The sequence below is a fragment of the Bufo gargarizans genome, chromosome 1 (assembly GCF_014858855.1).
Source record: "Bufo gargarizans isolate SCDJY-AF-19 chromosome 1, ASM1485885v1, whole genome shotgun sequence".
NCBI classification, from domain to species: Eukaryota; Metazoa; Chordata; class Amphibia; order Anura; family Bufonidae; genus Bufo; species Bufo gargarizans.
The window spans coordinates 176,520,374-176,548,170 of NC_058080.1; the positions used below are offsets into that span (position 1 = coordinate 176,520,374).

The 27,797-nt window shown below is 45.0% G+C and overlaps 1 protein-coding gene across 3 annotated transcripts in view; it reads right to left on the bottom strand.

Moving 5' to 3' along the window:
* Nucleotides 1–27,797, bottom strand: part of TRIM2 (tripartite motif containing 2) — a 90,478-nt gene that overhangs the window by 27,000 nt on the left and 35,681 nt on the right. The window contains exon 1 of one of the 3 annotated variants that reach the window (XM_044300326.1): nucleotides 12,085–12,142. The exons of the other annotated variants lie outside the window; for them this stretch is intronic. The gene's annotated coding sequence lies outside the window, so the exon portion shown is untranslated. Of the gene's footprint in view, nucleotides 1–12,084; nucleotides 12,143–27,797 lie in introns of those variants that run through there. 3 annotated transcript variants of the gene reach the window in all.

The window sequence follows — 27,797 nt, forward strand, 5'->3', positions numbered from 1 at the left end:
GCTGGTCCCCACACAGATTCATTGTTTCTAGGCAGTAGATCCCTTTTTACATAAAATCTCAGAAATGATGAATTTGGTTTCCACATCAGCGACGCTTTCCCTCAATGAGTGAACATTTTCTTGTTCATCAGGTCATCGGTGGCACCTTTAGATGGGGCAATTTTTGTGAACAGGTGTTCCTTGGAAAGCGCGGTCCCAATAATTCCCCCGATAATTGGCCTGTGTAGAGACGTCTTGCACGAGATTAATCTTAGTGGCGACTGCTGGATGATAAATTTGGTGCACAGTGTTTGGCGAAACCAACCTCGCCACTGGGTTTTGGAGAGGCCTATTTACCAGCCTCTTGCCTCAGGATTATGACCCATACTAACTTTTAAACCCCTGAACCTATTCAAGTGAATTTTGGATAGGTTTGTCCCCAAGTTATACTGGTTAAATTGATGTAAGTTATATGTATGGACAATGTAAACTCACAAAGTTGTAACAATTTATAATAAGTGTAACTTGTCAGCTTGGGAGATAGTTGAGTGGATAGACAGAGGGGAGGAATATGCTGGGTGTGTTTCTATTGTCCAATTGTTCTATTGTCCCATTGTGTGTTTAAATGGTGATGTCTGTCCTGTTGTCTCCACATGTGTATTGGCGATTTCCCTATGTCCTGAGAGATAATTGGATTGCTCCTCGGTTGTCTCCAGGGCAGAGAGGAGGAAACCATGATGCATTGTGGGGATGTGTTGTATCTGTCCTGTGTCGCAGTCTCCCTTCTGGTCCCCTAGGGGCGTGAACGATTGGTTGCTGTACTTACATTGTATGTGTTGTAATATATTGATTGGTTGTATTTCAAAACCCTGTGGGCAGTACTATGTTGGTGGTTTGTGAATAAAAGAGGCTGTACGTGCAAGTACAGTCAGTTCCTGTTTTAACCCTCAAAGTGAAGTGTCGTCTCATTCTTGGGGGAGGATTTATGGTATGCTGTTCCAGTTTGACTGCTAGGAGCGTAAACCTATTCGTATGGTTTCCTATTCCACTGTCTACAGCATTCATATGCTTGAGAGGATTTCTATGCTTCTTCGGTTCGGTGATGGTGGTGTCTGCCAGAGTGCTTGGAGACCTCAGGAAACGCTAGGAGCATCCAGCAACGGAGGTACTCAGTCGGGGTGCCAGGTGATCCGTTACACACGGCTAAACACTTTTTTCTAACTCTGGTTGGCTTATTTTCCAACTGAATTTTGTGACCAAATTTAGGCACAAAATGGTGCATCCCAAGCCACGCCCTTTTCTTTCACAGTGTCACACCCCGTTCAAACAAAGTCACATCCTCTCAGCGGAATTGGTGCAGTGCATTATTCTTTTTGACTTTTATATGTACTCAGTTTGCACATAGCATCCCACAAGTTCAAGAATACCTTTTGTGAGCATACCTTACATAACCATTTTTGGGTTTTTATTCTTCTTTTTTTATTATTATTAAACATAATTTTATCATAATCAAGATACTCATTATTCCATTTTTTTACCACATGTGAGTGTGCCATCACATCTTTATATCTTGCATTATTCTTTTTGGCTTACTTTCTTCATAATATAACTAAAATGAGATGCGCCAAATTGTACCAAATTTTAGTGCAAATCATGCCAGAATTCAAGCACAGCCACAATAGTAAATGGTGCCATTATGTCTGTGGCCAGAGTTAGACATGTCCAGAAGCAGATATCAGAGAATCTGCATTGAAAATATTGTGGTCCAGGGCTTTACCCCCTACAAAAGGTATAACCATTCTTGTATTTCCTGTTATAGATATAACCTGGATAAGAATGATGGTTCAGTCGACAGGTCCGTGAGCACCTAAAGTGTTTTGTCCTGGAAACACTGAGGCGTGATATACGGTAGTCATGATGCAAATCTGCTTTTCTGTTGACAAGTCACACCAAGCTCATTTCTGGCCGCACTGCTTATTGTTAGTGCACATTTGCATCATAGGCACATTACCACAGTACAGGCGGTCTGACCCAACAAATACTACCGAGTAAGCAATGTCAGAGAAAAGTGTAATGCATAGTCTACTAGAAGAGCCCTGTATATCATAATTCTGCACCTTCCACCGCACTTCTAGAGGGATCACATTCATAGAAATAAAAAAATGTTATCACTAATTTGGGGTTTGTACTGTAAACTGTCCATAAAGTGACCTTCCAGATTAAGAACAAAGAAATTCTGGAGAATGAGCAGATACTTACATGGTGCTCTCCTGTTCCTCTTTCCAGCTGCAGGCTCCTAAGATGGCTCACCACTTCTCAGACTGCCTGATGAGTACTCTGCATTTGGTACTGTAAGGCAGACGAGCGTTCCTCCCGCAGCGGGTCCACCACGCAGCTCCCGGCCTAACCTCCCAGCGCTGCTGGGGGTCACATAGCATTATATTGATCTTTGATGCTATGTAACCCTTACAGTTCTGGAATGTATTGGATAACACTGGCACAATGCTGCCAGTGTTATTCAATACATTCCAGAACTGTAAGGGTTACATAGCATCACTAATCAATATAATGCTATGTAAATCCAGTCAGTGCTGGGAGGTCAGGCCGGGAGCTGCGATGCAAACTCGCTGCGGGAGGAACGCTCGTCTGCAAGGGGCCTAAGGGTACTTTCACATTAGCGTTTTTTGCGGATCCGTCATGGATCTGAAAAAACGCTTTTATTACAATAATACAACCGCAAGCATCCGTCATGAACTGATCCGGTTGTTTCATGTCTTCTATAGCCATGACGGATCAGTCATGAACACCATTTAAAGTCAATGGGGGACGGATCAGTTTTCTATTGTGTCAGAGAAAACGTCTTGCTCCACACACGCTTGCAGCGTTTTTCTGTCCACAACGGGGACGCAACCAAATGGAACGGAATGCATTTTGGTGCATTCCATTTTGTTCAGTTCAGTTTTGTCTCCATTGACAATGAATAGGAAAAAAATAAAAAAAATCACAGAATAGAGTGGCCTAACTGGGAGTAAATGCTCAAACCCCAAATACTGTCGTGTATTTATAACCGGGGGAGCAGATCCTCCACATGTGATCCATTGCTAACAGCCATTGACAATGAATGGGGACAAAACTGAAGCGTTTTCTTCCGCTATTGAGATCCTATGACGGATCTCAATAGCTGAGTTGAAAACGCTAATGTGAAAGTAGCCTAAAAGCATTATTGGAAATACAACCCTAAGATACAAGGTCTCTAGCTTTTGTATACAACTAGAAACTGCATTTTACATTCATTCGATTCATGGTAGACAAAGAAAACACAGTGTTTATCAAAACTGAATACAGTTCATATATTTCTCAATTTTATAAATCTGGTTCTCCAATCCAAGTGCTTGTTCACACACCGACCAGAAAAATGGCCACAAAACTAATTTCAAGCCTGGATGCGGTCAAACTGACTGGAAAAGATCAAAAGCCATTCCCTTGAAAACACTGATATAAAGAACATAGAACACAAATATACATTGTTGTCTACATACCGGTTTTCACAGAGAAATGATGCCCTCAGCACTTCCTAACAAAAGGTAGTCATGTCAAATGTAAACCATAGATCAAAAACCAATCAGACGGAAATGAGATGCATTTAACGTGTTAGTACATTGCCACGTATAGAACTATTACTGGATGCAGGAAATATTGTCATGTATGTATTATACCGAAGATGATACAACCAAGAACTATTCTACCGATTGTAAAAGCTGCACAGGCGATCATCACACTCGCTCCCACAGATCCAGTCACCCACAAACCCTTTGACTTTAATGGGGTCCTTTGAAGTTGTCACTTTGACAGCAAGAATAGTGCTGCATGCTATGCTATTTTTGCTGTGAAATGTCGCAGAACCCATGACAGCAGCTTACCGGATGTTTACAATGACTTTCCTCAATAATAAGGTCAAATTTTCAGAAGCAGCAATACCAAGTATGTTTATTCTCATAGGTCCAATTTTTTTTTTACTACTTTTATTTTTAGTCCTCCTATATCAGTGATGGTAAACCTTTTGGAGACAGAGTGCCCAAACTGTAACCCAAAACCCACTTATTTATTGCAAAGTGCCAACACGGCAATTTGACCTGAATACTACAGTCCAGTATAGTCTATCTTCATGTACTTTATCACTTAGCTATAATATCCTGCCTACATTCAGTGCCCTGCCTGTACTGTTCATAGTGCGCCCTGCGCTGATGAATGGCAGGAAAAGTCTAAGGCATATTGGTACACCATAGACCAGGCATCCTCAAACTGCGGCCCTCCAGCTGTTGTAAAAACTACAACTCCCATAATGTCCTGCTGTAGGCTGATACCTGTAGGCTGTTCGGGCATGCTGGGAGTTGTAGTTTTGCGACAGCTGGAGGGCCGCAGTTTGAGTATGCCTGCCATAGACTTTCTAGGGCGTGGGTGCCCACAGAGAGGGCTCTGAGTGCCACCTCTTGCACCACTGCTCTATATCATAAACTGCAGTCATTTAGAATTGTAGCCTATGCTGTTTGACATTTTCTTCTTAAGCCCTGCCACACAGGGCTTAATAAGAAGCTGCTTCACAAGGCCCCAGGCTGCCAGGACAATGATTGACACCCCATAATTGTGTTGCCAGGGGTGTGGGGAGGGACAATTGAGGACGGAGGGAACACTTTCTTTGTCCCTAACTGTTTAGCTGCCGCAGTTGGTATTGACTGCAGCATTTGACAGTTTAAATGACCGGGACTGGCATTATCTCCGATCCCAGTCATGTATGTGCATGGCAGTCGGCACCTCCTGCAGATGGATCGGGCACAGTTTCTGTTCCCACTCCATAAACCCTTTCCAGCATTAAGATGCACAGTAACGTCAAATGTCACCAAGGGTTTAAAGAAAGCTAGTATTGAAATGAGGCTGAACCATGCAGACAATCATTAGGAAATAAGCTAGGCTATACTTTGTTGATGGAGAAACATTTTTTTCTAGTTCAGTCTCTGCATTTAAATACAGATCTCAGCCTGACATCTGATTGAATGAAGCTAAAATTACTCCACATAAACCCAGGCCAAGATGGCTTGTCATTGTCACCAATATTGACATATCCTTTTTTAGTAAATACCTGCATTCCCAACGGGATACCAATTCTGGAAACTCTTTATTAGAAATTTGTCTTGTACTGCTACTCTGTTATTCCTTCTAAAAATCTATAAATTATATTTAAAAAAATTGAGAACTGGGTGTTTCCTGTGCGTTCCTACTGCCATAGTATAATTAGTACTGCCAGCATTAGGCCTCGTTCACATTTCGGCGTCAGTGTCACGTCCGTGTTTCATCCGTGAAGCTGTCCGTGTGTCCATATTTACAATCCGTGTGTCATCCGTAATTCACCGACGTTGTTCAGCTGAAAATTAATTTCCAAAGAATCTCCTATTAGTCTTCAGTGAAAAATGGACACAACATGGATGTGTGTCAGCGATTTTCACGGACCCATAGACTTCAGTGGGAGTGCTTGGTCTGCATCCCCGTGATTTTTTCCTTTCCTCATGGACAACACATATACTCTTGGCCGAACTAAGTGTGCATGTGTGGAGTTCTTTAGGAATAGCTGTTGCACAAATCAGCTATTAAAAAAAGTGTATAGTTAGCCCTCTATGGGCTCTTTCTCTAATTTCCAGTTTCCTGTAAGTTTGTAGACTAGCTGCTATGATGTCACCTATACACTGCACAGGCAAAGAGATCCTGCATCCAGATTTCAGAAGCAGCAGCATGGAGAATATTATAAAGCGTTACTGGGCAGTGTAGCTGTGAATTTAACACCGGATGAGATAGAAAATGTATTACCGCCTTTGTCTTTGCCACCTTCTCCTCTCTACTCTCTCTATACACTTCTATAGGCAACATGTAACCTGATCCCTCAGTAAGCTGACAATCTATCACGTCTCTAAAGATGAATTTAGGCTGGCATCTGTTTGTCTTTCTGCCAGAAGTATACATTCCAAATGAATCCTTTGGTCTCTGCCTCATTGAAGTAAATGTACTCATTACCGTATACATTTGAATGCCATTTAGAGCTTCATACTTCTACCCCCCAGCATGGGCTATGATGCATTGTAAATCCAGTCTAACAGAATTCATTATAGGCAAGATCCAACTGCATAGACATCCTGTCCTAGCAGTGCTAAAAACCGGGAGGGGGGGGGGGGGGGGCAGAAAGGAGCCTGAAAGTAGAAGCCTTTTTCTCTGATCAGATATGTTACAAAGTTTCTTATATTCACCTGTTCTATTTTATTTATAAAGTTTATTGAAAGTACAGTGCCCATTTAAAAGGTGTTGTCCCATGTGTACAACACTCTTTTCTGAAATGAGTACACTATTAGGGAGCCATTTTCAGATGTCCCATAGCAGTGAATGGAGAAAGCCGTGCATGTGCAGCATCCTCTCCATTCACGGTTGGGACTCATTCTTGAGATAGGAACTTGGGACCCACACCTCTTGGACATTTATGGCATATCCTATCAATATACTATAAATATCCAGCCCTTTTAACTTTTTGAGCTATAAAATAACGATAAAAGAAAAAGCCACCTTCATATGAAATTATTTATAATTCAGCCTTGTCCATTGTACAGATGACTTATTCAGACATCTTATGTTAATGGTGTCCATGGGGTCTGGGCTTTGCCATTTGGAATACCATTTTCAGTCTGTACTCGTGTCACAGAAGTAACGGAAAGCAATCGCTAAATTATGGTCTCAAGTCAACTTTTTCTATTTCACTGCACGTCTGGTATGTATGGTTCGTGAGATTTTGCTGTAAAAATTCTTGGCATTTGCTGTGTGACAAAACAAAGAGAAGTGCTTCTGCACCACTTCTTTTCGTGACCCTGCTGTAGGCACTTGTGTAGTATTCTTGGTAAAAAAAAAAAAAAAAAAAAAGTCCTTCTCTTCATAAGGACTTTTTCACACAGTCAGTGTTTGGTCTCCGATTTCCATCAGTGAGCTAAAACCAGGACAGGAGTGATGAGGTATAATGGAAAGGGTTGTACCTGTTCTGTGTGGTTGACCTGCACCTGGTTTTGGATCACAATCACTGACCGTGTGAACTAGACTTTAATTTTGCAACTTATAAATAAAGCTAAATACACATCATGGCATTTGATCCATCAGTGCCGTTTTAGTAAGTATGTGATTTGCCTATGAAAAACATATTCTGGAGCATCCTTTCTTAGAACTCTGTGCCATTCCTCAGTTATTCTTCTTGAATATTTCTGAAAAAAAATTACAAATGGGCGTTACCGTTCCTCTTATTCTAAGGCCTTGTTCACATTTCCGCTTTGTGCTGTCTGCATTTTCTGCGGACAGCACACGTACCCATTAATTTAAATGTGTCTGTTCAAATTTCAGTATTTGTTTTACTGACCGTGGGTCAATAAAAAAAATATGCTTCTTTCAGACACCTATGGTGGATGGTGGTGCCTTATCTTCCTCAACATGTCTGATCCCCCTCTTCCCCTTTCCATCTGCTGGATGGATGCTGGCTTAACATTGAAATCATCCGACATACAGCAAGTCTAGTATGCATTTAGACATTAATCTTATTTTACAGAAACATAAAGGGGGGATTTATCATGAGGGTAAGATTTGAAATCAGTTTTCTTTGAGTTTGCATTGGGAGTTTTTAAAAAGCTGCAGTGATAAATCTGGAGAAAAACTCATTAACATAGCTAACCATGCTCACTTTCCCACCCACTTTTAAAAACTGTATTGAGTGGTGATAAAATGCAAAAAGTCACAAATTCTTTGCACAAGTAACCCAAACAGTCACTGGGCCCTATTTTGTAACTTTTTGGAGCCAAAATTCTGGAGTCTAAAAATTCCTCCCACAGAGTTCCATCTTTCCAGGCATTCAGTATCTATGTTCCCTTCATGGGCGTCATTTTTGTGCCACCCAGAGGATCATATCTCATCCCTCTTTCAGCTCTTCCTGGCAGTCAACCATGAGATCTCCAGTTTCTTCCTCGTCTAATACAAAAACATGCCCAATTAAATTGTAGAGAGTCAAACATGTATTTATTTACTCACCTCTATAGCGCTGACATATTCCGCAGCGCTTTACAGACATTATCGGGCTCACAATCTAAGTTCCCTATCAGTATGTCTTTGGAGTGTGGGAGGAAGCCGGAGAACCCGGAGGAAACCCATGGGGAAAACATACAAGCTCCATGCGGATGTTGTCCTTGGTCAGATCCAAACCTAGGACCCCAGCGCTTAAATTACCAAACATTTATTAGCGCATTTGAGATGTGTCAGAGGTAAAGAGGAAAAAAATATTCAAGTCTAGAGACATGCGCAGTGCCATATAGCGATATCCTTATAGATCCAAAATAAATGAAAATAAAAATTAAAATTAGTGCAGAGGCCTGCAAACATTCTTAATAGTAAGTGCCAAACACACATAATAGGTAAAGATGAAATCAAATAAAGATCGCAAGTATTCTTAAATCCTGTTAGGCTATCTGATAGATTCGAATCCTATAATAACGCTAAGTTCAGCGGCATGCGCAAAATTAGAGACTGATCGCGCGAACACTGACGTCAGGACTAAGCAAATCAAATAGCGAACCAGCCGAAAGACTAAGTGCTGAGACATGCGCGAGACTCAAGAACAATCGCGCGATTAGTGACGTCAGGACAGAGTGATCCAAATAGCCATTCAGGCTATATGTAACAAGTATCCATTCAATAAGAAATAAAGCGATAAGCTACTAACCCATTACGTCATCTAAGAAGGAGGTAATAAATATACCCAGTAACGCCAACCTCTGTGCAGACTGCCCGATCCCCTGAAGACGCCATGTATATGGCGAAACATGTCGGGGGGCAGTGATTAGATTTTTAGACTACAGTAGACCCACCAATTGTGTGCAAGCTACCGAGTAGCTAATAGGTAGTGTAGTGAGTGATTGTGCCGCCATTTGGAATAAATAACGGCATCTATATAAGGGATAGCAGATATTTATAAGGCAGCAAGTGCAGCAATCGTACAGCTACCTCAATAGCAAAACACCAGAGTAACATGCTATATAAGTATGTTAATGAGCACTGACACTGAAGCTAATAGGCAGTATAAGAAGCGAGTAACTAATAGGTAGCTTAGTGAGTGATTGCGCCGCCATTTGATGTAAAGAACGGCATCCGAACAAGGGATAGCAGATATATACAAGGCAGCAAGTGCAGCAATCAAACGGCTACCTCAATAGTAAAACATCATATAAACATGTTACATAAGTGTGTCAGTGAGTACTGACACTGAGATTCAGCCAAAAGACAGATCATCTAATAACATTCCGCTACTGCAATACTGACCATCACAAGAAGAGAAATTACACAAACTCAGCACACCTAGAGTCCACTGTTGAGAGTTTTAAACTAGTAGGTTAGGACTAAGTGCTCATAATTTATTAAATTAATAAAAGTTAATTTTTACACATACAGTGGAGGAAATAATTATTTGACCCCTCACTGATTTTGTAAGTTTGTCCAATGACAAAGAAATGAAAAGTCTCAGAACAGTATCATTTCAATGGTAGGTTTATTGTAACAGTGGCAGATAGCACATCAAAAGGAAAATCGAAAAAATAACTTTAAATAAAAGATAGCAACTGATTTGCATTTCATTGAGTGAAATAAGTATTTGAACCCTCTAACCAAAAAAGACTTAATACTTGGTGGAAAAACCCTTGTTTGCAAGCACAGAGGTCAAACGTTTCTTGTAATTGATGACCAAGTTTGCGCACATTTTAGGAGGAATGTTGGTCCACTCCTCTTTGCAGATCATCTCTAAATCCCTAAGGTTTCGAGGCTGTCTCTGTGCAACTCTGAGCTTGAGCTCCCTCCATAGGTTTTCGATTGGATTAAGGTCCGGAGACTGACTAGGCCACTCCATGACCTTAATGTGCTTCTTCTTGAGCCACTCCTTTGTTGCCTTTGCTGTATGTTTTGGGTCATTGTCGTGCTGGAACACCCATCCACGACCCATTTTCAGTTTCCTGGCAGAGGGAAGGAGGTTGTCGCTCAGGATTTCACGATACATGGCTCCGTCCATTTTCCCGTTTATGCGAATAAGTTGTCCTGTGCCCTTAGCAGAAAAACACCCCCAAAGCAAAATGTTTCCACCCCCATGCTTGACGGTGGGGACGGTGTTTTGGGGGTCATAGGCAGCATTTTTCTTCCTCCAAACACAGCGAGTTGAGTTAATGCCAAAGAGCTCTATTTTGGTCTCATCAGACCACAGCACCTTCTCCCAGTCACTCTCTGAATCATTCAGGTGTTCATTGGCAAACTTCAGACGGGCCTGCACATGTGCCTTCCTGAGCAGGGGGACCTTGCGAGCCCTGCAGGATTTTAATCCATTGCGGTGTAATGTGTTTCCAATGGTTTTCTTGGTGACTGTGGTCCCTGCTAATTTGAGGTCATTAACTAACTCCTCCCGTGTAGTTCTAGGATGCTTTTTCACCTTTCTCAGAACCATTGACACCCCACGAGGTGAGATCTTGCGTGGAGCCCCAGAGCGAGGTCGATTGATGGTCATTTTGTGCTCCTTCCATTTTCGAACAATCGCACCAACAGTTGTCACCTTCTCTCCCAGCTTCTTGCTAATGGTTTTGTAGCCCATTCCAGCCTTGTGCAGGTCTACAATTTTGTCTCTGACATCCTTGGACAGCTCTTTGGTCTTTCCCATGTTGGAGAGTTTGGAGTCTGCTTGATTGATTGATTCTGTGGACAGGTGTCTTTTATACAGGTGACTAGTTAAGACAGATGTCCTTAATGAGGGTGACTAATTGAGTAGAAGTGTCTAACCACTCTGTGGGAGCCAGAACTCTTAATGGTTGGTAGGGGTTCAAATACTTATTTCACTCAATGAAATGCAAATCAGTTGCTATCTTTTATTTAAAGTTATTTTTTCGATTTTCCTTTTGATGTGCTATCTGCCACTGTTACAATAAACCTACCATTGAAATGATACTGTTCTGAGACTTTTCATTTCTTTGTCATTGGACAAACTTACAAAATCAGTGAGGGGTCAAATAATTATTTCCTCCACTGTATATATATAACATTAATAATAAAAATGCACATGTCAAGAGCAGGCAATTAATAGTCTGACTAAATGTAAATAAATATATTTGAGATGTGTCAGACACACCACAGTTAGTCCAAATGTATAGCCTTCATCAGTGATGGTGAACCTTTTTAAGACCGAGGGTCCAAACTGCAACCCAAAACCCACTTATTTATCGTAAAGTGCCAACATGGCAATTTACCCTGAATACTACAGTCCAATACAGTATATCTACCATGTACTTTATCATTTATCTACAATAGCCTGCCTACATTCAGTGCACTGCCTGCGCTGTTCATAGCGTGCCCTGCACTGATGAATGGCAGGAAAAGTCTAAGGTATATTGGTACACCATAGACTTTTTCCAGGGTGTGGGTGCCCACAGAGAGGGCTCCGAGTGCCGCCTCTGGCACCCGTGCCATAGGTTCGCCAACACTGGCCTATATGGTTGCAAGAGTATTTCTAGCAACCTAGACATAACTTACCTTTCCTTTTATGCAGTTAACCCCTAATAAAACACATCATTTTTATTAAACACCTGAAGATACAAAGATTTTCATAGAAAAAGGAAATGTGCTTCAAGCAGTACTCGGTCAACCACAGTTCACCGCATCCCCTTTATAGAGTGTCTCCAGAAACATAAAAAGTCTAAAAGTCCTAGAGAAGATGAAAGCAGAACAGAAATTTGTATTCAGAAGGGTATGCTTGTGTGCTCTATATTCATTTGGGAATAAAAAGGCTATTTAGTCATGGTGAGGCTGGAATCTGGCTGCTGAAATACTGCTGATGAGCTCATATTATTAATTCATACATTTAAAGGGGTATTCCATTACAACAAGTTATTCACTATTCATTAGATGGTGGACAGGGCATAACGTTATGGTACCGAAATACCCCTTTAAATCTGTTGTTTCTGGGCTTGAGTCTAGTGGCCGGTCCTGTTCATAGATTGACAACTATCTTACCATGTAGAGCCATACAAGGGAGGTTGTCAGTCACTGAGTGAGACCGCCTGCTGGACTTCATCCTAGGCCTAGAATGAGCAGATACCAATAAATTACACATTATACTGAAAGTCTTAACATAAAACTATATTATATCTCTAATATATAAAGCTGAGTATGTATGTATGTCCGCTAAAGGACATACAAATATGGCACATCACATGACTTACATTAGCCAATAAAGCCTGCAGGTCTCTCTCTTCATATCCCAACTGCCATACACACGGTCACATTACCCTTATCAGCCAAAATAAGAAGCTTGCAGGTCCTTAGTCTCCACATAGGGACTCGTTCACACGACCGTGCCATTTTTTGCAGTCCGCAAAACACGGATGGCGCCCGTGTGCCTTCCGCAATTTGCGGAACGGAACAGGAGGCCTATTATAAAAATGCCTATTCTTGACCGCAAAACGGACAAGAATAGGACAGGACTCAATTTTTGCGGGGCCACGGAACGGAGCAACGGATGCGGAAAGCATACAGAGTGCAGTTGTCGTCTTTTGCGGACCCATTGAAATGAATGGTCCCGTATGCGGAACGCAGAAAACGGCCCGTATACGCAACGCTAAGTACGTTCATGTGAACGAGCCCCAGCACACAGTTTTACACCAGGTTTCCATAACAACCCAGCCATTTTTCTTCACTGCTGCAGGTCAGCTTTAAAGGGGCAGGGTGCTGTGGATGACACCGTTAAGGGAGCGGAGTTCTGTGGAGGTCACAGTTCAGGGCGCAGGTAGGGTCGCCAATGGTGCTACCCAAAAGACGGACTTAAAAACCCTGCCCCAAGGTCCCGCTAAGCCATGCCCTTGATCCCGGTTAGGCCATGCCCTCCCACTCCGCAGCCGACAGGGATTGAAAAAAATGAAGGTGAAAATCAACTTCTATCAGCTAAAGGAGTGGGAGGGACGGTGACTTTCTCACTGCTGCTCATGCTCAGACAGCACAGTGCTGCTGTCTGAGAGCGAGCTGTTCAAAAGAACATAGTCAGGCACAGGGCCTGGACGGAGGATAGGGAGTCTAAAAGCTGGACTGTCTGGCCTAAAACCGGACCTTTGGCCAACCTAGGGGCAGGCTACTGTGGAGGTCACAGTTAGGCCTATTGCACACGACCGTGTGCGAACTTCGTCCCGAACCCGAACCCCATTGAAGTCAATGGGGACCCGAACTTTTCGGCACTAAAACGGCTGTAAAACAGCCCAGGAAAGGGCTAGAGGGCTGCAAAAGGCAGCAACATGTAGGTAAATCCCCTGCAAACAAATGTGGATAGGGAAATGAATTAAAATAAAAATTAAATAAATAAAAATTAACCAAAATCAATTGGAGAGAGGTTCCATAGCAGAGAATCTGGCTTCCCGTCACCCACCACTGGAACAGTCCATTCTCAGATATTTAGGCCCCGGCACCCAGGCAGAGGAGAGAGGTCCCGTAACAGACAATCTGGCTTCATGTCAGCAGAGAATCAGTCTTCATGTCATAGCAGAGAATCAGGCTTCACGTCAGCCACCACTGCAACAGTCCATTGTCATAAATTTAGGCCCAGCACCCAGGCAGAGAAGAGAGGTCCCGTAACAGAGGATCTGGCTTCATGTCAGCAGAGAATCAGTCTGCATGTCATAGCAGAGAATCAGGCTTCACGTCAGCCACCACTGCAACAGTCCATTGGCATATATTTAGGCCTAGCACCCAGGCAGAGGAGAGAGGTCCCGTAACAGACAATCTGGCTTCATGTCAGCAGAGAATTAGTCTGCATGTCATAGCAGAGAATGAGGCTTCACGTCAGCCACCACTGCAACAGTCCATTGGCATATATTTAGGCCTAGCACACAGGCAGAGGAGAGAGGTCCCGTAACAGACAATCTGGCTTCATGTCAGCAGAGAATCAGTCTGCATGTCATAGCAGAGAATCAGGCTTCACGTCAGCCACCACTGCAACAGTCCATTGTCATAAATTTAGGCCCAGCACCCAGGCAGAGGAGAGAGGTCCCGTAACAGACAATCTGGCTTCATGTCAGCAGAGAATTAGTCTGCATGTCATAGCAGAGAATGAGGCTTCACGTCAGCCACCACTGCAACAGTCCATTGGCATATATTTAGGCCTAGCACACAGGCAGAGGAGAGAGGTCCCGTAACAGACAATCTGGCTTCATGTCAGCAGAGAATCAGTCTGCATGTCATAGCAGAGAATGAGGCTTCACGTCACCCACCACTGCAACAGTCCATTGGCATATATTTAGGCCTAGCACACAGGCAGAGCAGAGAGGTCCCGTAACAGACAATCTGGCTTCATGTCAGCAGAGAATCAGTCTGCATGTCATAGCAGAGAATGAGGCTTCACGTCACCCACCACTGCAACAGTCCATTGGCATATATTTAGGCCTAGCATACAGGCAGAGCAGAGAGGTCCCGTAACAGACAATCTGGCTTCATGTCAGCAGAGAATCAGTCTGCATGTCATAGCAGAGAATGAGGCTTCACGTCACCCACCACTGCAACAGTCCATTGGCATATATTTAGGCCTAGCACACAGGCAGAGCAGAGAGGTCCCGTAACAGACAATCTGGCTTCATGTCAGCAGAGAATCAGTCTGCATGTCATAGCAGAGAATGAGGCTTCACGTCACCCACCACTGCAACAGTCCATTGGCATATATTTAGGCCTAGCACACAGGCAGAGCAGAGAGGTCCCGTAACAGACAATCTGGCTTCATGTCAGCAGAGAATCAGTCTGCATGTCATAGCAGAGAATGAGGCTTCACGTCACCCACCACTGCAACAGTCCATTGGCATATATTTAGGCCTAGCACACAGGCAGAGCAGAGAGGTCCCGTAACAGACAATCTGGCTTCATGTCAGCAGAGAATCAGTCTGCATGTCATAGCAGAGAATGAGGCTTCACGTCACCCACCACTGCAACAGTCCATTGGCATATATTTAGGCCTAGCACACAGGCAGAGCAGAGAGGTCCCGTAACAGAGGATCTGGCTTCATGTCAGCAGAGAATCAGTCTGCATGTCATAGCAGAGAATCAGGCTTCACGTCAGCCACCACTGCAACAGTCCATTGTCATAAATTTAGGCCCAGCACCCAGGCAGAGGAGAGAGGTCCCGTAACAGACAATCTGGCTTCATGTCAGCAGAGAATTAGTCTGCATGTCATAGCAGAGAATGAGGCTTCACGTCAGCCACCACTGCAACAGTCCATTGGCATATATTTAGGCCTAGCACACAGGCAGAGGAGAGGTTCATTCAACTTTGGGTAGCCTCGCAATATAATGGTAAAATGAAAATAAAAATAGGATTGAATGAGGAAGTGCCCTGGAGTCCAATAATATATGGTTATGGGGAGGTAGTTAATGTCTAATCTGGACAAGGGACGGACAGGTCCTGTGGGATCCATGCCTGGTTCATTTTTATGAACGTCAGCTTGTCCACATTGGCTGTAGACAGGCGGCTGCGTTTGTCTGTAATGACGCCCCCTGCCGTGCTGAATACACGTTCAGACAAAACGCTGGCTGCCGGGCAGGCCAGCACCTCCAAGGCATAAAAGGCTAGCTCTGGCCACGTGGACAATTTAGAGACCCAGAAGTTGAATGGGGCCGAACCATCAGTCAGTACGTGGAGGGGTGTGCACACGTACTGTTCCACCATGTTAGTGAAATGTTGCCTCCTGCTAACACGTTGCGTATCAGGTGGTGGTGCAGTTAGCTGTGGCGTGTTGACAAAAGTTTTCCACATCTCTGCCATGCTAACCCTGCCCTCAGAGGAGCTGGCCGTGACACAGCTGCCTTGGCGACCTCTTGCTCCTCCTCTGCCTTGGCCTTGGGCTTCCACTTGTTCCCCTGTGACATTTGGGAATGCTCTCAGTAGCGCGTCTACCAACGTGCGCTTGTACTCGCGCATCTTCCTATCACGCTCCAGTGCAGGAAGTAAGGTGGGCACATTGTCTTTGTAGCGTGGATCCAGCAGGGTGGCAACCCAGTAGTCCGCACAGGTTAAAATGTGGGCAACTCTGCTGTCGTTGCGCAGGCACTGCAGCATGTAGTCGCTCATGTGTGCCAGGCTGCCCAGGGGTAAGGACAAGCTGTCCTCTGTGGGAGGCGTATAGTCATCGTCCTGCCTTTCCCCCCAGCCACGCACCAGTGATGGACCCGAGCTGCGTTGGGTGCCACCCCGCTGTGACCATGCTTCATCCTCATCCTCCTCCTCCTCCACCTCCTCCTCATCCTCGTCCTCCTCGTCCTCCAGTAGTGGGCCCTGGCTGGCCACATTTGTACCTGGCCTCTGCTGTTGCCAAAAACCTCCCTCTGAGTCACTTCGAAGAGACTGGCCTGAAAGTGCTAAAAATGACCCCTCTTCCTCCTCCTCCTCCTCCTCCTCCTGGGCCACCTCCTCTTCCATCATCGCCCTAAGTGTTTTCTCAAGGAGACATAGAAGTGGTATTGTAACGCTGATAACGGTGTCATCGCCACTGGCCATGTTGGTGGAGTACTCGAAACAGCGCAACAGGGCACACAGGTCTCGCATGGAGGCCCAGTCATTGGTGGTGAAGTGGTGCTGTTCTGTAGTGCGACTGACCCGTGCGTGCTGCAGCTGAAACTCCACTATGGCCTGCTGCTGCTCGCACAGTCTGTCCAGCATGTGCAAGGTGGAGTTCCACCTGGTGGGCACGTCGCATATGAGGCGGTGAGCGGGAAGGCCGAAGTTACGCTGTAGCGCAGACAGGCGAGCAGCAGCAGGATGTGAACGCCGGAAGCGCGAACAGACGGCCCGCACTTTATGCAGCAGCTCTGACATGTCGGGGTAGTTGTGAATGAACTTCTGCACCACCAAATTCAGCACATGCGCCAAGCAAGGGATGTGCGTCAAATTGGCTAGTCCCAGAGCTGCAACGAGATTTCGCCCATTATCACACACCACCAGGCCGGGCTTGAGGCTCACCGGCAGCAACCACTCGTCGGTCTGTTGTTCAATACCCCGCCACAACTCCTGTGCGGTGTGGGGCCTGTCCCCCAAACATATGAGTTTCAGAATGGCCTGCTGACGTTTACCCCGGGCTGTGCTGAAGTTGGTGGTGAAGGTGTGTGGCTGACTGGATGAGCAGGTGGAAGAAGAGGAGGAGGAAGCCGAGAAGGAGGAGGTGGCAACAGGAGGCAAAGAATGTTGCCCTGCGATCCTTGGCGGCGGAAGGACGTGCGCCAAACAGCTCTCCGCCTGGGGCCCAGCTGCCACTACATTTACCCAGTGTGCAGTTAGGGAGATATAGCGTCCCTGGCCGTGCTTACTGGTCCACGTATCTGTGGTTAGGTGGACCTTGCTACAGATGGCGTTGCGCAGTGCACACTTGATTTTATCGGATACTTGGTTGTGCAGGGAAGGCACGGCTCTCTTGGAGAAGTAGTGCCGGCTGGGAACAACATACTGTGGGACAGCAAGCGACATGAGCTGTTTGAAGCTGTCTGTGTCCACCAGCCTAAATGACAGCATTTCATAGGCCAGTAGTTTAGAAATGCTGGCATTCAGGGCCAGGGATCGAGGGTGGCTAGGTGGGAATTTACGCTTTCTATCAAATGTTTGTGAGATGGAGAGCTGAACGCTGGCGTGTGACATGGTTGAGACGCTTGGTGACGGAGGTGGTGGTGGTGGTGTTGGTGGTACATCCCCTGTTTGCTGGGCGGCAGGTGCCAACGTTCCTCCAGAGGCGGAGGAAGAGGCCGAGGCGGCAGCAGCAGAATAGGCCGAGGCGGCAGCAGCAGAAGAGGTAGCAGGGGGAGCCTGAGTGACTTCCTTGGTTTTAAGGTGTTTACTCCACTGCAGTTCATGCTTTGCATGCAGGTGCCTGGTCATGCAGGTTGTGCTCAGGTTCAGAACGTTAATGCCTCGCTTCAGGCTCTGATGGCACAGCGTGCAAACCACTCGGGTCTTGTCGTCAGCACATTGTTTGAAGAAGTGCCATGCCAGGGAACTCCTTGAAGCTGCCTTTGGGGTGCTCGGTCCCAGATGGCGGCGGTCAGTAGCAGGCGGAGTCTCTTGGCGGCGGGTGTTCTGCTTTTGCCCACTGCTCCCTCTTTTGCTACGCTGTTGGCTCGGTCTCACCACTGCCTCTTCCTCCGAACTGTGAAAGTCAGTGGCACGACCTTCATTCCATGTGGGGTCTAGGACCTCATCGTCCCCTGCATCGTCTTCCACCCAGTCTTGATCCCTGACCTCCTGTTCAGTCTGCACACTGCAGAAAGACGCAGCAGTTGGCACCTGTGTTTCGTCATCATCAGAGACATGCTGAGGTGGTATTCCCATGTCCTCATCATCAGGAAACATAAGTGGTTGTGCGTCAGTGCATTCTATGTCTTTCACCGCTGGGGAAGGGCTAGGTGGATGCCCTTGGGAAACCCTGCCAGCGGAGTCTTCAAACAGCATAAGAGACTGCTGCATAACTTGAGGCTGAGACAGTTTCCCTGGTATGCATGGGGGTGATGTGACAGACTGATGGGGTTGGTTTTCAGGCGCCATCTGTGCGCTTTCTGCAGAAGACTGGGTGGGAGATAATGTGAACGTGCTGGATCCACTGTCGGCCACCCAATTGACTAATGCCTGTACCTGCTCAGGCCTTACCATCCTTAGAACGGCATTGGGCCCCACCATATATCGCTGTAAATTCTGGCGGCTACTGGGACCTGAGGTAGTTGGTACACTAGGACGTGTGGATGTGGCAGAACGGCCACGTCCTCTCCCAGCACCAGAGGGTCCACTAACACCACCACGACCATGTCCACGTCCGCGTCCCTTACTAGATGTTTTTCTCATTGTTATGGTTCACCACAACAACAAATATATTATTTGGCCCAATGTATTGTATTCAAATTCAGCGGAATATAAATTTGAGGCCTAGTATTTAGGCGCTGGGTGACCGGTATGGATTTAGTGACAGAATTAGACTTGGAAATGCACAGAAGCGTGTGTGTGAAGTTATTCTGAATGACCCTATGTGCACCTTGAATATTATATACCCTTTTAGGGATAGATTTCAAATAGCTCTGATATAGCAGGAACCACTAAATTATGAAATTGCTAAATTGGGAATTGTACTTCAACCCAGAACAAAAAATGTGCTTTGACGGACACTAAATAACTTTCCCAGCTACAACAGGACAGCGGTAACGAGAGATTTAGCGGGATATAAATTTGAGGCCTAGTATTTAGGCGCTGGGTGACCGGTATGGATTTAGTGACAGAATTAGACTTGGAAATGCACAGAAGCGTGTGTGTGAAGTTATTCTGAATGAACCTATGTGCACCTTGAATATTATATACCCTTTTAGGGATAGATTTCAAATAGCTCTGATATAGCAGGAACCACTAAATTATGAAATTGCTAAATTGGGAATTGTACTTCAACCCAGAACAAAAAATGTGCTTTGACGGACACTAAATAACTTTCCCAGCCACAACAGGACAGCGGTAACGAGAGATTTAGCGGGATATAAATTTGAGGCCTAGTATTTAGGCGCTGGGTGACCGGTATGGATTTAGTGACAGAATTAGACTTGGAAATGCACAGAAGCGTGTGTGTGAAGTTATTCTGAATGACCCTATGTGCACCTTGAATATTATATACCCTTTTAGGGATAGATTTCAAATAGCTCTGATATAGCAGGAACCACTAAATTATGAAATTGCTAAATTGGGAATTGTACTTCAACCCAGAACAAAAAATGTGCTTTGACGGACACTAAATAACTTTCCCAGCTACAACAGGACAGCGGTAACGAGAGATTTAGCGGGATATAAATTTGAGGCCTAGTATTTAGGCGCTGGGTGACCGGTATGGATTTAGTGACAGAATTAGACTTGGAAATGCACAGAAGCGTGTGTGTGAAGTTATTCTGAATGACCCTATGTGCACCTTGAATATTATATACCCTTTTAGGGATAGATTTCAAATAGCTCTGATATAGCAGGAACCACTAAATTATGAAATTGCTAAATTGGGAATTGTACTTCAACCCAGAACAAAAAATGTGCTTTGACGGACACTAAATAACTTTCCCAGCTACAACAGGACAGCGGTAACGAGAGATTTAGCGGGATATAAATTTGAGGCCTAGTATTTAGGCGCTGGGTGACCGGTATGGATTTAGTGACAGAATTAGACTTGGAAATGCACAGTAGCGTGTGTGTGAAGTTATTCTGAATGACCCTATGTGCACCTTGAATATTATATACCCTTTTAGGGATAGATTTCAAATAGCTCTGATATAGCAGGAACCACTAAATTATGAAATTGCTAAATTGGGAATTGTACTTCAACCCAGAACAAAAAATGTGCTTTGACGGACACTAAATAACTTTCCCAGCCACAACAGGACAGCGGTAACGAGAGATTTAGCGGGATATAAATTTGAGGCCTAGTATTTAGGCGCTGGGTGACCGGTATGGATTTAGTGACAGAATTAGACTGGGATATGGCCAAAAAATAACCACACTATTGCTGGTTAAATGCACTTGGTGACGGGCGCAGCTTGCCCCTGATGTAGTATATGGCCAAAAAATGAACAGACTATTGCTGGTTAAATGCACTTGGTGTCACAGCTTGACCAACCACACTACTGAGGGTTAAATGCACTTGGTGACGGGCGCAGCTTGCCCCTGATGTAGTATATGGCCAAAAAATGAACAGACTATTGCTGGTTAAATGCACTTGGTGTGACAGCTTCACCCTGATGTAGGCTTTAGCCAAAAAACAACCACACCATTGAGGGTTAAATGCACTTGGTGACAGGCGCAGCTTGCCCCTGATTTAGTATATGGCCAAAAAATGAACAGACTATTGCTGGTTAAATGCACTTGGTGTGACAGCTTCACCCTGATGTAGGCTTTAGCCAAAAAACAACCACACCATTGAGGGTTAAATGCACTTGGTGACAGGCGCAGCTTGCCCCTGATTTAGTATATGGCCAAAAAATGAACAGACTATTGCTGGTTAAATGCACTTGGTGTGACAGCTTCACCCTGATGTAGGCTTTAGCCAAAAAACAACCACACCATTGAGGGTTAAATGCACTTGGTCGCAGCTTGGATGCACTTGGTCGCAGCACCGCACAAGACACAAAATGGCCGCCGATCACCCCATAAAAAAGTGACTGACAAACGGTCTGGGCAGCCTAAAAACAGTGAGTGAGCATTTGAGTATCAGCAGCTCAATGATGCACAGCTGCAGATCGATCGATTAATCAAGTGAAGTCCTTTGGAGGAGTTAATCTGCCTAATCTCGCCCTACTGTCGCATCCGCAACCTCTCCCTACGCTAATCAGAGCAGAGTGACGGGCGGCGCTATGTGACTCCAGCTTAAATAGAGGCTGGGTCACATGGTGCTCTGGCCAATCACAGCCATGCCAATAGTAGGCATGGCTGTGACGGCCTCTTGGGGCAAGTAGTATGACGCTTGTTGATTGGCTGCTTTGCAGCCTTTCAAAAAGCGCCAAGAAAGCGTCACAAAAGCGCCAAGAAAGCGACGAACACCGAACCCGAACTTTTACGAAAATGTCCGGGTTCGGGTCCGTGTCACGGACACCCCAAAATTCGGTACGAACCCGAACTATACAGTTCGAGTTCGCTCATCCCTACAGATGACGTCCGTGTGCATTCCATTTTTTGCATAACGGAACAGCTGGCCCCTGATAGAACAGTACTATCCCTGTCCGTTATGCGGACAATAATACAACATGCTCTATCTTTGAAAGGAAAAACGAAAACTGAATGCATACATAGCACATTCAGTTTCTTTTTGCGAACCCATTGAAATGAATGGTTCCATATACGGATCATATACGCAACGCAAAAAACGGAAACGGCCCAGAGGCCTTCTATGGAGGTCAGTGTTAAGGGGCAGATTGATGTAGAGACCACTGTTAAGGGGACGGGGTGTTGTGTTAATCACTATTAAGGAGATGGGGTACTGTGGAGGACACTAATAAAGCGGCGGCCGCTGTGGAGGTAACTGATAAGGGGACAAGATGCTGTGGAGGTCACTGTTAAAGGGGTGGGCGCTGTGCATGTCACTGTTAAGGGGACAGGGAACTGTAGAGGTCACAGTTAAGTGGATGGCCTGCTATGGAGGTCAGTGTTAAGGGGAGAGTGCTGTAGAGGTCATATCTATATATATAAATATTCTGTGAATCCCAAACAGATTGCTGTGCAGAAGACAGGATAATGCACAAATTCACTAATTGCTTTTGGCTGGTGTCCCCCTATGGATAAAATACAGCTCTGCCAAAGACTCACTGGCTGAGAGATGAGATCTAATTTTATGAAATAGCTCAGACCCATCTGTTACACATGCTGGGGTCATTTAAAGGTGCATCTCCATCTGGCATCAAAGCACGACACTGTGCACCTCTATTGATGCACTTGCAATTTAATAATTTACAGAAATCTGTCTCTGACCTTTGCTACACGGATCGGTACAGTCTCAATCGTGATCTTACACTACACCGCAGCATGCATGTGCACATTTTACTGGTCACACTTTTTATAGGGTCTATAGCAAGGCTTGAGATCATAAAGGAACATTAAATGTCATTTTACAAGGCTGAGCCCAGTCTTCGCTGCATACCAAAGGATTTATACCCTGCGGATAGGGGATGTGCCTGATGCTGGTTCCTCTGCAAGGCTCAAGAACGGGGGCCATTTTCCCACGTGTGCCCACCACTCCGCTGTATGGGACTTCTGGAGATAGCTGAGTGCTTGTATGCGGTTATCTCCGGCAGCTCTATAGAGTTGAACGGATAACATGTATGTCCACCGCTCCATTCATAAATGAGAACACAGGCCCAGGGCCGTCATCAGGGCTGTAGCGGTACTGCACTCAGGGGCCCTGTCTCAGCCACTTTATCATCATAATTATTCAGTTCAGTGAATACTAATGAGGCTTACCTTCTATGTTGGTTGGTGAAAGCACATGGGCCTTCATTTATCATACCTTCATTTCACAATTCTGGCCTCAAAAAGTCAAAAATAGGGCTTTTGCGACTGTTTGCACTAACTTGCGCAAAATTTAAGTGATTACACAAAATGTCACGTTTTTGAATTTTTACATCACTCACTCGTTTTGTAATGTGGGGGGGGGGGGGGGGTAGCTATGTTAATAAGTTTCACTCCAGATTTATATTATTTTTTTTTTCCAGAAGGAGGGTGAAGTAGAAAAACTGGAGGAGCTTCTCTAGACAAAAGTGTTACTTTTAAAGGGAACCTGTCATCACCTTTAGGCCCCATGCACACGGCCGTGTTTCACAGCCGTGTGCGGGCCGTGGAACCGCGACCTGGATCCCTCCTGAGAGCAGGAGCGCACGGCGTCACTGGTTGCTATGACGCCGTGCGCTCCCTGCTGCCGGCACAATACAGTAATACACTGGTATGATCTACACCAGTGTATTACTGTACTGCGGCGGCAGCAGGGAGCGCACGGCGTCATAGCAACCAGTGACGCCGTGCGCTCCTGCTCTCAGGAGGGATCCAGGCCGCGGTTCCACGGCCCGCACACGGCTGTGAAACACGGCCGTGTGCATGGGGCCTTATGCTCCCCATACTAACGGCAGTATGAAGTACAGACAGGCGAGTTGATTTCAGCGGTCTGTCATTTATAAGTTATAAGTAAGTGGTTGCCAAGAACCAACATCACAATCGTTGCAGACTGGGCCTGGAAAAGAGTCCCGGCCACCTGAGAAGAGTCCTGGTTATTTATGAATTCCTGCTCTCCTGCCCACCTGCTGATGACTGACAGTCTCCTACCTGGTTTTCTCCCTTTCTCTCTAGGAGAGAACTGCCAATCACCAGCAGATGGGTGAGCGAGCAGGAGATTATGAATAACTAGGACTCTTCTCAGGTGGATGTGACTCTTTTCCAGGCCTGGGCTGCAAGGATTATGATGCTGGTTCTCAGCAACCACTTACTTTTAGCTCATGAGTGACAAACCGCTGACATCAGCATTTCTGTCACTACTTTATGCTGCCATCAGTGACGTCAGCATAAAGTTGATGACGGGTTCCCTTTAAGGTTAAGACAAATTTATCAAGTAACATGAGACATCTGATAGATGTGGCATAAAGTACTCCAACACAGACTCAGGCAAAACTGACTTTAAATATTCTTTTTTTGTACTTAAGCAGCCTAACTACTTCCCCAACTGCTATCGTATGTGTACGGCAGAAGTCAAATCTTTAAGAGATGGCACTCGCTAATGAGAGATGTGTGAATGCCGTAACAGAAAAAAAAAAAAAAAGAAGATCAAAATGGCCAATTCGCCATTTTTTTTACCACTTCACCTGCCAAAGGGGTCAGAATATGGCAATGCAAAGAAAAAAATAATTTGTTCCAAAGATATTATTTGTGTCTTACTTAAAATGTCCCTCTATAAAAAATGTCTAGCAACACCCGATTTAATGGGCAGTTACCATTACACAACTGTTAATCCACTGACGCCAATTTTAGACATCCTGCATCACATAAATGCATTTCACATGCCAGAAAGTGCATTTAAAAGGGGTTGTCCGGGTTCAGAGCTTTACCCGGACATATCCCTGTTTTCACCCAGGCAGCTCCCCTGATACAAGCATTGAAGCATTTTATACTCCAATGCTCTTCTTTACCCTGCGCTGAATAACACAGGGCAAAGGCCTTTTTTTGGAGATCTGGTGTCATACTGGGCTCTCCATGGGTAAAGCTAGGCTGAGGCTTCCCCTAAAGCCCCTTTCACATGAGCGAGGTTTTTTTTGTGTACATGATCGTTTATTTTCCCTCCATGCATCAGTTATGCGTTGCGTGAAAAACGCAGCATGTTCTATATTCAGCGTTTTTCACGCAGCCCTGGCCCCATAGAAATGAATGGGGCTGCGTGAAAAACGCATTGCATCCGGAAGCAAGTGCGGGTGCGATGCATTTTTCACTGATGGTTGTTAAGAGATGATTTTAAACCTTCAGTTTTTTATCACGTGCGTGAAAAACGCATTAAAACGCATTGCACCCGTGCGGGAAAAAAAAAAAATTAACAACTGAATGCAATCGCAGACAAAACTGACTGAACTTGCTGGCAAAATGGTGCGAGTTTAACTGAACGCATCCAGACCTAATCCGTTACGCTCAAGTGAAAGAGGCCTAACAGTGAGCCCGGTGATGTCAGCGGCACTAATGGATGGGCTTTAGCGCTGCCCTAGCCTGTAAAAGAAACAGCCCTTGCCCTGCGCGATGCATCTTTGGTCCAGGAAAAATGCTGGATGTGATAGCTGCATTTGCCGGTATGAACACTGTTCTTCTAGCCCAAACTCAGAGCATCATAATGACTTTGATGCTGTGAGTTCCTGGACCCATGTGCTTTTGCACCTTAAAGCCATATTCACATGTCCATTTCCATTTGATCCAAGTGAAAAAGGCATTTCATCCATGAAGATCTCCATGCAGGGCCACATCTGCCATGAGGAAAGATGAGAATCTTGCCTCAGATGACAGCTCAGCTGCCTCAGAGGAGGTAGCACTTGACTGTAGGACCACAGGAGCCTATGGATTCAGTCCCTGACATTTACACTCATAGGCCACAGGTCTGAAGCCGATGAGGTTGTATGTGCAGGTGGTCATGATAGCATCAACCTCACCTCCTGTGCCAGGTCTCAGGCAGTCGTGACAATGTCATTGCGCCACCTCGGACCTGGCGCAGAAAGTCATGATATCATTGCAACCACTTGCGACTAGATGCAGGCAACTCAGGCCCTCGGCTGCAAGAGGACATGGTCTGCATCGCAGACAAAGGCAGGAACCAGGTCAGGTAAGTATTTTTTTTTTTCTTTGTCCGTACTACTGGGGACATTATAAATATTGGGTGCACTGTTACTACAGGAGGCACTGCAGAGGGCATTATAACTACAGGTGGCACTATAGCAGACATTAGAACTTCTGGGGGCACTACAGGTGACATTTTAAATAATAGGGGCACTATAGGTTGGTATTTTAACTACTGAGGCCACTACAGAGGGCATTATAAATACTGGGGGCTCTAAAGGTTATGCCTTATAGAGGGGATTTATTACTACTAGGGGGCACAACTAATGGAGCACTATGGGGCATTACTACTACTGAGGACACAATGGCATCATTATTGTTATTGGGCACAATATAGGAGGGCATTACTACTAACGGGAGCACTCTTGGGGATTATTATCACTATTGGGAGCACTGTAGTGGCCATTATTCTCTTTAGGAGAGAATTATATCTTTGGGAAGCACTGGGTAGTTCTTTGGGGAGCACTATTACTATCTGTATGACATTTTTATTTCTCCAGACGCGTTTCAGGGTATTAAGTAACCCCTTCCTCAGTGGTTACTTAATACCCCAAAACGCGTCTGGTTCAAACCCCCCCAAAGTATCACTTGCCAAGTGTAACGGAAAAGTGACATAGATTGCCCATCCAAATACTGTCTGCCACGCTGTAGGCGATTTTAAAGCTTGACGAAGTTAAGATCGTGCACAATTATCGAAGTCCATGTGCAAACAAGCCGCCGGCATGGGGATTTCAGACGGAAGCAATTCGTATAACTCGGAAGACTACGGTCGACTGCATTGAAAGACCAACGTCTAGAGTAATGCATGGGCATTTGCTTCATCGAATGGTAAGACTGTTCAAATTTTGTATATCGTCTTATGTGTGTTGGGAATATACAGCAAAGCATTTCAGCGGGACGCCACTGAGAGCCCAATAAAGCGGGACGCCGCTTGGACACACTTTGGGCGAATAATTCACCACAAGCTATACTTTAGTTCCAAGAGACTAATCTTGTCCATTCAAAGTTTTTCATGTGGGACTGAGACTTACCTTCCTATTTTTAGTTCGGATGGAACAGTTTAGATTTGAATGTCTTATATATTTTCTACACCTATGAATGTTGCTATCCAATGCCGATTGAGCTTGAATATTTATATAGGCATTATTTAGCGATTTTACTATAAAAGATATATATATATATTTTTTATATTTATCGAACTATCGATTTTATTGTTATGATTGTGTATGTTTTTGATTCCTCTTGCGATTTTTAATTGTGCCTATTACCCTATACCATATGGTAGCACATAGTATTATATCTAATAAATCCAATATTGGTTCAGATATCGGAGAGTGCCCAGTGTATTTGTTGTTCTTATTGTGATTTTACTGAATAGATTGGGTGAATCTACTCTACTGAGAGCACCTCTTTTGATCTTTGGTTTATCCAGTGCGTCACATTATTTCATATTTGTCTACTAAACGTAATGTCCATCCAAATAGGTCTTTAGCACTAGGGCTGGGGTGTAGGGGTTGGCTTCAGAATGTGGCACTGGAAGATGTGGGGGCCTTTTAATTTGTATCTCAGGCAGCAGACAAATCTATAATCTCCCTGTGTGCATGACAGGTCTGTTTTTGGTCAGCGTGTCTGGTTTTTGCTCTGTGTGTGTGATCCGTTTTTCCACTGGTAGGCTGAAAGGGGGATTTCCCAAGCATCTCCTCACAACGTTCAGTGAAATACAGTCTGAAGATGAATGGCGTCCAGTGGTTTTCACAGACCTATAGATGTCTAAGGGTGTGTTTGGTCAGACCAAAGCAGGGCATATCTCCATTCTTTTTCCTGTGACCCACAGAAAAACTAAAATGTGTGA